At 37.7% G+C, this 9,961-nt stretch overlaps 1 pseudogene; it reads left to right on the forward strand.

Moving 5' to 3' along the window:
• The first annotated feature begins 795 nt into the window (after window positions 1–795).
• Window positions 796–4,043, forward strand: LOC101699421 (exportin-4 pseudogene; annotated as a pseudogene).
• Window positions 4,044–9,961: the final 5,918 nt, after the last annotated feature.

Here is a 9,961-nt window from a genome sequence, read left to right on the forward strand (position 1 = left end):
GCCCCATCAAAATCTTTGGATCTCATATCAAGCACTTTATGTAATTCTGTACCCAGTTAAGTTTGAGAACCACTTCCTTAAATTATCAGGAAGGGTCCTAATGATTAGAGGCAAGACATACGCAGTCTGGTATGTGTTAATTTCTCAGTAATGGCACCAATAATGTTAACCTTCCAGACACATATTGGAGGCTCTGTATACAGGAATCCTCTCTGTTATGGGTGGGATCCAAACTGGACCCCCAAAAGGCTCAAATATTGGAAACTTGGTTGCTGATGGACTTTTGGAAAGTGACTGGATAGTGGAGGTTCTAAATTAAACCAACAATGAGATCATAATATGGCGGCATTATTAGACATTAATGGAAACAGATGATGGGGCCTAGTTGAGAAAGTGTCTTTGGGACACAACTCTGGAAGGTACATCTTTTCTTGGGCTCCTTCCCTATCTCTCTGCTCCCTAGCCACTACGATGTGAACAGCTTTTCTCCTTTATGTCCTATCAGCATGATGTTTCTGCCTTGCTGGAGCAAAAGCAAAGCAAAGGAGCCAACTGACCATAGACTGAACCTCTGAAATCACAAGCCAAAGTGAACATTTCTTCCTTCAAATTGTATATGTCAGGAGCTGTAAGGGCCTCTTGCCGGCATCTCCCTGCACCGGCTACTGCAACCCTCACCTCAGAGCAGCTGTCCAGCTCCTCTAGTTATTCTTATCATTTAGAAAATCAAACTCACCATTTGCAGTGTGCAAGCTTATTTTGAAAACTAGTAAAGTGGACTATGTCCTTTTCCAAGCTGCCACTGCCATAATGGAGACAGTCATCCAAGAGTGAATTCTTTTGGAAAAAGGCAGCACTGAATCCCTGTGAACATTCCTCTTAACCTATGTCTTACAGAGGCCCAACCTTCAAAAGTATATTTGGGAACAGATTCTATTAGCAATAGCAGTAATTGTAAAATGAGGATCATTAGATAAATCAATTGCCTGCAAAAGCATTTTTCATGAAGTCAGACAGTTGATAAGTAGTGGCAATCCCACTGTGCAAATGCTGGCCTGTTCTATTCTAACTGCATTATTGAGTGAATTCTCAAGTTCAAGTAAGACTAGCAACATTGGACTGAGTATGGAATTCCATGGCAACTGCAAAAGAGTTTTTCAGGAAGAAGACCTTTGTCAGATCTTCATGTTGGCTCTTGAAGTTCTGCAGGCAGGAAAACCTCAATGCGCAGATGTCCTCTGTGTTTCAGCATTACCTTGCACTGGCCAATCAAGTCTTGAGCTGGAACTTTCTTCCTCCAAATTTGAGCAGATATTATATAGTATGTTTGAATCCTCACAAAATGTGCTGTTGAACCCAACAGAGTCCTGGTGGGAGACTCTTCTGGACAGCAGAGTTATGGAACTTTTCTCCATAGTACATCGAAAAATCAGAGAAGATTCACATATGGCACAAGATTCTCTGCAGTGCCTTGTGCAGTTAGCATCTCTGCAGAGACCTGTCTTCCCCAATGAAGGATCACAAGTTAATGATCTAGCACATTTCTTTGAAGGATTACTGAATACTATTAATGGAATAGAAATTGAAGATTTGAAAGTTGTGTGAATTTCCAGCATTATCATCAGCCTGATAAGGGTGTTCCCTCGAAATATTTTAACTGCCATTTCTAGTGAACTTTTCTCCTTTCTTAACTGCCTCACACACCTCACTTGTTCTGGGCGATGTGCTGCACTGGAAGAAGTCCTTGATAAAGATGATATGGCATACATGGAAGCATACGATAAATTGCTGGAGTCCTGGCTAACTTTGGTCCAAGATGATAAACATTTCTATAAAGGCTTTTTTTCTAAACATGCAGTTTTCAATTCCTATATCCAGGGCCACCTAGCTGCTGCAGATGGCATGAGGAATTTGACTGCCAATGGTGTGCCCTCTCGTGAGGAATCAAAAATAAGTGAACTTCAAGAAGATGACCAAGACCAGTTTTCTGATCAACTAGCCAGTGTAGGAATGCTAGGAAGAATTGCTGCAGAACAATGTATACCTCTTCTGACAAGTTTATTAGAGGAAAGGGTAACAAGACTCCATGGTCAGTTACAATGACATCAGCAGCAATTATTTACTTCACCTTGTTCAAGCACCATTGACAAAAAAATGCTTGATGATCTCTATGAAGATATTCACTGGCTGATTTTAGTTACAGGCTACCTCTTAGCTGATGATACTCAGAGAGAGACTCTGCTAATACCTCCAGAAATAATGGAATATTCTATTAAGCATTCATCTGAAGTTGACTTTAATACAACACTTCAAATTTTGGTATCTCCAGGAGAAAAAGCTTCTTCCATCTCAGGATACAACAGAACAGATTCTGTGATTAGGCTGCTATCTGACATTCTAAGAGTTTCAGAAGTTGAATCTTGAGCAATAAGAGCAGATCTTACTCATCTACTAAGCCTGCAAATGGGCAAAGATATTGTTTGGTTTCTAAAATGCTGGGCCAAGACTTATCTCCTTGTGGATGAAAAACTATATGATCAGGTAAGTCTGCCATTCATTACAGCATTTGGAGCAGATACAGAAGATTCTCAGTAGATTATTGGCTACCTCTTACAAAAAGTCATCAGTAACCTCTCAGTCTGGAGTGTGAGCAGGACCTTGAAAATGATACTGTGCAGCCCCTTGTCACTTTGGTGGAAAGAAGAGAAAAGGCAAACTTATTAATTCAATGTGAAAATTGGTGGAATCTAGCTAAGCAGTTTGCAAGCCGAAGCCCACCTCTTAATTTCCTGTCCAGTCCTATGCAGAGGACACTGATGAAGGCTCTAGTCTCAGGAGGCTTTGCACATATGGACACAGAAGCCAAGCAGCAGTGTTGGACAGAGGTTATTCAACCACTTCAGTGGCGATTCTTAAGAGCAATAAATGAAGAAAACTTTCACCAAATGTGGCAGCAAGAGGAGGTCAAGGAGGAGATCACTGCCATGCTGGAGGCCCTGTGTGGCATTGAGGAGGCCACCTAGATTGAGAATGTGGCCATTCTTGTTAATTTTTTAATGGACTTCCTTACCAATTGCATTGGGTTGATGGAAGTTTACAAAAGTACCCCAGAGACTGTCAATCTTATTAAAGAAGTTTTCATTGAAGTTGCACATAAACAGATATGCTATCTTGGAGAGTCCAAAACTATGAACTTATATGAAGCCTGCCTTACTTTGTTGCAAGTATATTCTAAAAATAATTTAGGATGGCAAAGAATAGATGTTACAGCAGAAGAAGAACAATACCAAGACCTGCTTCTCATTATGGAACTTCTTACTAACCTTCTATCAAAAGAATTCATAGATTTCAGAGATACAGATGAAGTCTTTACAGGACATGAGCCAGGCCAAGCATCAAACAGATTTGTGTCTGCAGCTGATGTTGTTTTATATGGAGTAAACCTCATTCTTCCCCTGATGTCACAAGATCTTTTGAAGTTTCCAACGCTTTGTAACCAGTACTACAAATTAATCACATTTATCTGTGAGATTTTCCCTGAAAAAAAAATGCTACAGCTTCCCAAGTTTCTGTTTAAGAGTCTAATGTACTCCCTAGAACTAGGAATGACATCAATGAGCTCGGAAGTTTGCCAGCTCTGCCTAGAGGCCTTGACACCATTAGCTGAACAGTGTGCAAAAGCACAAGAAACAGATTCACCACTTTTTCTATCAACTCAGCACTTTCTTAAGCTGGTTTTTGATATGCTGGTATTGCAAAAGCACAACACAGAGATGACCACTGTGGCTGGTGAAGCTTGCTACACATTGGTGTGTTTGCACCAGGCTGAATATTCTGAACTGGTAGAAACATTACTGTTAAGTCAGCAACACCCAGTAATTTATCAGAGATTAGCAGATACCTTCAACAAATTCACTGCAAGCAGCACTCCTCCTACATTGGATCAGAAGCAGAAGATGGCCTTTCTAAAAAGTTTAGAAGAATTTGTGGCTAATGTTGGTGGTTTCCTTTGTGTAAAACAAACAACAGAACTCTACGCTTAATTTAGATCCTTTCTGCAGAGTGCACTGAATTGCTGAAAGTTGACTTGAGTCTTGTCCTGTTCCTCAGTTCATTTGGCCATTTTGGATTTTGGAGAGCCTGAAACTTTGACACAGAATGTGATGAAACAGGAAAGGTCAAATTTGAATCAGCTTCTGCTGTTAGGTGTTAGCCACAATCTGCCATATACACTGTCTTCTAGATTTTGAATGGTTATTTGAAAATTTCAAAATGTAATACCATGTATGTACAAACAAATATGGACACATATTCAGTGCCTTTTCCTCTTTGATCAAAACATAGGGGTCTAGCCAAAGTTTAGAATTTTTGCTATTAAATATTAGGTGGTCATGTTCTAAGCAATGTTTCTCAAAATGTTGCTCATAGATCACCTGTGTCAGTTGAGGAGCTAATTTTAACAGTTGATTCTTGGGCCTAATTGTAGACCTTCAGTTGGAACCTGTGGTTGTTGGACCCTGGAGTTTTCATTTTAGTAAATTCCTCCCCTCCATCACCCCGGAAGTTTTGAATCAATGAGAGACACATTGAAAAAGCTTATGAAGTTTTGTGCTTTCCAATATTTCCTCCCAAATAATTAGGTTTGTCATTCAACAGGAAGAAAAATTGTCACCAAGTGTTTGCTAGCTTCTTTTTAGTTTATACTTTAGTTTATTCCTTTCTCCCCTGTCTTGTTTCTCCTCCTCTCCTTTCTCTCTCCACCCTGTGTCACAGGCTTTGTGTAATTAATACACATCTCTAATCATACTCTGATGTCTGAACTTGAGGAGGAAAATGCATGTATATTTTTGTTCCATAAAAAGAACTTTAGGAACTTTAGCCATTTCATTGCCTTAATTTTAAGGGGGAAATTTTTTGTAAAAGGACAGATTTGTTTTAGTAAGAAATCAGTCAAGTCCTCATGCTTCAGAGTTGGCTTAGGGTGTTAGCTGCTATGAACCTGTTGCCCCTTTTGATCATGTATTTATATGAGTTTACAAGTGAAATGAAAAGCACATTCCTGTGTAGTTAACTGTATGAGTGCATTTCAATCTAGCTACACAGCCCAAATCTACTCTGAATGGCTTGCTTAAGCAATAACTATTTTAAAGGATGTGAATTCTGATTCACACAGACTATTGCACATCGGGGCATTATGACAATAATTATGTTAGAGTGGGACTTATCCTCATGTCACGGGAGTCACACAAATTTAATTTCAGAAGATAAAAATTTACTTTAGATTATCTAGCTTAATTTTTTTAATCAGGTTTTTTTTTTTTTTTGCTTTGCTTTGGTTTTGGCACCAGGGATCGAACTCAGGACCTTGAGCTTGCAAGACAGGCACGGTCCCACTGAGCTAAATCCCTGGCCCTCTAATCAGGATTTTTATACTGCTGCCATGCTCCCTTAATTCTTTGTGCCATCTTAAATTATGGAAACAAAAGTTGATTTATAAGCTGCAGGCATAGAAAACTGTCCACTGCAATCCTAGTCATACAACACAGTAAGGTAGGGGACTCTAGCACAGGTTCATCTGAGACCCTGCTATGAAGGGCAGGCTTTGTTCTTCTAAACATGCTCGACCCTGTCTACTAAACCACCCCATGAGTGTCGTTATATCTGAATTTCACATAGCACATGCATCTTCATATAGGATGCTCTGCAAAGCTTTGTCTAACTGCGCTAGTAACAGTTGCAGTTAACAAAACCGGGGCATCTAAATAATATCCAATCTGTGCATGTGATGTTAGATAGGAGTGAATACCAGGCCTATGGCCATAACTTTGGGGATCATTTTAATTTGATCACCATTGCGAAACAATAAAGGTGGAGCAAAAACATCTTAAAAGACTTCAAAGAACACCAGTATCATTCTTTATGAAATACACATCTTTGTAGTTTGAAAAATGTTTTAATCTGTTTCTTTTTAGACTTTTTTTCCTTGAAGAACTTGAAGTGATAAGCAGCAGTAATCATTTTATTTTTTGTTGTTCTTGATATTTTGTGCTTCATAGCTCCCTTAAGTTTTTGCAGCAGTTGTGAGTTACATGTATCTGTGTGATAAGTACAGTCCCTGAGACAACGGAACGGATAGGGCCACTGGCTAGAACAAAACTATGATTAGTTTATTATTAAAAGTAAAGGATGAGTAGGAAAAGAATGCTTTTGTAGGAAGGAAGCATCTGTATTCAACAGCTTCTACCCATGAAATATGTTTGCTAAATTTGTCCAAATCCTATTACAGTATTGAAATTGTATTAGACCAGTTTTATTTAAGACAACTTTTACTTCAGATTGGACCAAATAATACTGAAGAGATCACCACAATGTCAATTAGTGCCAAACTGGGCGGGGGGGGGCAGATCACCATATTTTAGGTAATGAGGATCCCACTTAATTGCACCATCTAGATTCTTCAGGGTGTTTGCTTTTTTGTTTGCCTGATGAGTTATTTGTTTGGAGCTTCTTTTATTTTGTCCAGTTTTGTCTTTAGCTATGTTTACTAGCTCTTCAGATTTTTTTATTTTCCTTAACCTTGGCCCAGTGAATATTGAGAACACTGGGTTGATTCTAATGAATTGGTTTAAAAAAATTGTATATGTCAGACATTTTGTCCCAGCAATGGAAATGTGATGGATACATCTTCCATGCATTTATAAAAAATAAACACTTTAATTTTGATTTCAGAGTACATTACTATTTATTGTTATGTCATTATTATATTATTAGTTAATTCTCTTTCTAAAATTACAGGTTACATCAGGTTAGAAGGGTTTTACTCATTTTAATCTCTCAACCTATTTAATACTTCATGTTTTCAGCCAAATAAATAGTACTCATAATTGTGCCCATTCCATGAGATTGCCAGGAGTTCTAAATACAAAAAAACACAACATCTGATATATAATAGATGGCAGTAATTATTATAATGATAGTATTTTTCTTTTCTTGGTTCATTTTGTATTTGTTTGTCTGTTTGTACGTTTTTTTAAGACAAGATCTTTCTATGTAGTTTACCCTGGACTTGAACTCACTGTGTAGCTCAGGCTGGCCAGACACTCATGGTAATGCTCCTGCCTCAGCCTCCTGAGTGCTGGGATTACAGGCATGCACCACCATGCCCAGTTATAATGATAATATTGTAAAAAAATTTTACCAGTAGGAAATTGACAAGTATTTGTTGGATTTACCTAAATTGTTTGATTTCTGTGGATACAAGGGGGATATCATAAAGTTTACCTTGATGATGTGGCTTTAGAAGATAAGGAAACATTAACTAGTGCAAGCCTATCTGTCAACTATATCTGCTTATGAAAAATAAAAGTAAATATGTGGTTCTAGTCACTTTCTTCCCCCCACTTTAAAGTTCTAATTGCAATTAACATTTTCTCTTAAGCAAACTAGCTGAGTCAATAGTCATTGGTAGTGCTCATAGAAAGGACTACCAATGAGCAGGCAGCAGAGCCTTGTAAAGAAGCTTTGAATTCTGCATATAAGAGAAGTATTCCAGGAGAAAACAGAGGACTAGAAAGCAGAGCCTTCCTATAGGGCTGGGAAGTGTGCATTTTGCTTACTTGTTTGACACTGAGACCCAAACACTGCAGTCTTCAACACGATCAATACTTTTTTTCTTAATTTCGAGATAGGCTCTTGATATGCCATTTGGGCTGGTCTTGAACTCACTATGCAGCCCATGTTGGCCTTGAAATCCCATTGATCTTCCTGCTTCAGCCTCCTGAATGCTGGGATTACAGGTGCGCACCACCATGCCAGGCAAGATCAATACTTTAGATGAGATCTGATAAATCTTAGCCATGGTCCATGAGGTAATAGGAGTAGGAGCCTTTCTCTTCCACTGCATTTAACAAATAAGTGTCTCTCTCCTATCCATCATTTTTGAGTAGCCTGGTATTAAATCATTTTTAATCATTGAAAGCCTAGAACTCTCACTATCCATGTCATTGGTATTTTAAGGATAGAAATCACATTTTAATCCACTGTGTAGCTCCCACTTTTAGTTTCTTAAATTCAATAGATTGTTAACAATGTATTTTGAAGGAATAGGCCAAAGAATATATGGGGAAAATGAAAATGTAGAAAGCAGTTGTGTAGATGAAATTCTATTGACCCATAGTATGGCTCTTGAAAGAGGGAGCAATAATCCAAAAAATCTCACATATAATAAGTCCCCAAGACTTATTCAGAGTAATAGCTTATTTCATAATTATATAAAATACATACATTTCTTATTTTTAAGAGAAAGATAGAAATATTTCAATTAATAATCTGATCTTCATTGGGCTATGGAATAGCTTTATTAGAAATACAGGATGAGCATTTTCTTTCAAACTTTATGAACTTTTCCATTTTCTGCCCACAAGATCTAGAAGAACTCAAATGAATTTTATTTTAATCTTCTCTGTTTCGGTACTCTTACTTACAAAAAGCCAGACACAAGTTTATTAGTTTTCTTATATTTTTAAATTAAGAAATGTTTGTTAGCTAAGAAAACTTGGAAAAATGATGAAGTATGGAGCAAAAAACAAACATTGATCTGTATTTTTAATATCTAAAGGTAAAAATTGACATTTTGTATCTGTGTTCAACTCTAAAAGTAAAGTTGTACAGACTATACATTTTCCAACTACACATCTTCTACATTGATATTACAGCATAACTGTTTTTCTCATCAAATTTCCATAGCATTGTTTTTGTTGTAAGGTTACTTTGTTTCAATGTCTTTGCAATAAAAAAATTACATTCAAATTTATTGATTGATTACTGTTTTCCTGTGTTCCATGCTGTATCTGAAGACTATATGCACCACTTCACTTAATCATAACAGAAAGAATGGCATTCCCTCACATTTTGGACAAGGAAACAGGGACAAAAGCATTAAATAGTACTTGGGGACACAGCTAAAAAATTGCTTAGCAATGTTTTTTTCAGTAGACAAAATCCTTTTCTCTGTCTTCCTTCCTTCCTTCCTTCCTTCCCTCCTCTCTTTCTCTCTCTCTCTCTCTCTCTCTCTCTCTCTCTCTCTCTCTCTCTCTCTCTCTCTCTCTCTCTCTCTCTCTCTCTCTCTTTTCCTTCTGCAGTTCTGGGTAACCAACCTAGGGTCTCACTCATGGTATGCAGCATTCTATCACTTAGCAAACCTCCAGTCTCTTTCTCTCTTTCCTTTTCTTCTTTCTTTCTTTTTCTTCTTTCCCTTTCCCTTCCTTCCTTCCTTTCTCTCTCTTTCTTTCTTTCTTTCACCAGGGATTGAACTCAGGACCTTGTGCTTGCAAGACAGGTGGCACCACTGAGCTAAATCCCCAGCCACAGTCTGTATTTTTCTTAATAATTTGTTTCATTTCTTCCTTAATTTAGAAATACTTTCTAATTCTCGAAATTTTATTATTTCAATTGTTGAATTAATGATAGATTATCAGGCTAGTTCTCTGTTTTAAGATCTGCCCAGTCTGTTGATAGCTCCTTTCTCTGGAATACATGATTCTCGGTTCTCATATTCACAATTACAGATAAATTTTGGAATATCCCAAAGAGAAACTGATCCAAGATGTCATAATCCCTTTTCTTCATTAATTCAGCAACCAAGAGAATATGATGTTTGTAGATACACTGCTAGCACTCTTTGCCATAAGTTGAGGATAGTGTTCAACCTAATAGTCACCCTAGGTAGGGCTGGAGTCCTAGCATCTCTGAATTGGAAAGGAGTAGTAGAGGCAATCAGTATCAGAAATACATTTATAGCTGTATTTTCTGGTTTATCATGGAGAAACCTCAAGCAAAAGCAGAAGGTATTTGGCCTGCTCATTTCTTCCCAGAAGTAGGAATGTGAGTACATAGAAATCCTGTTGGATTTGGATTTTTTTTTTTCATCATGTTAGGGTTTAAAGTGGACTTTAATCTCTGA

This window comes from Heterocephalus glaber, unplaced genomic scaffold, assembly GCF_053883595.1.
Source record: "Heterocephalus glaber isolate CG9 unplaced genomic scaffold, H.glaber_assembly_v1.0 deba00001481, whole genome shotgun sequence".
Taxonomy (NCBI): Eukaryota; Metazoa; Chordata; class Mammalia; order Rodentia; family Bathyergidae; genus Heterocephalus; species Heterocephalus glaber.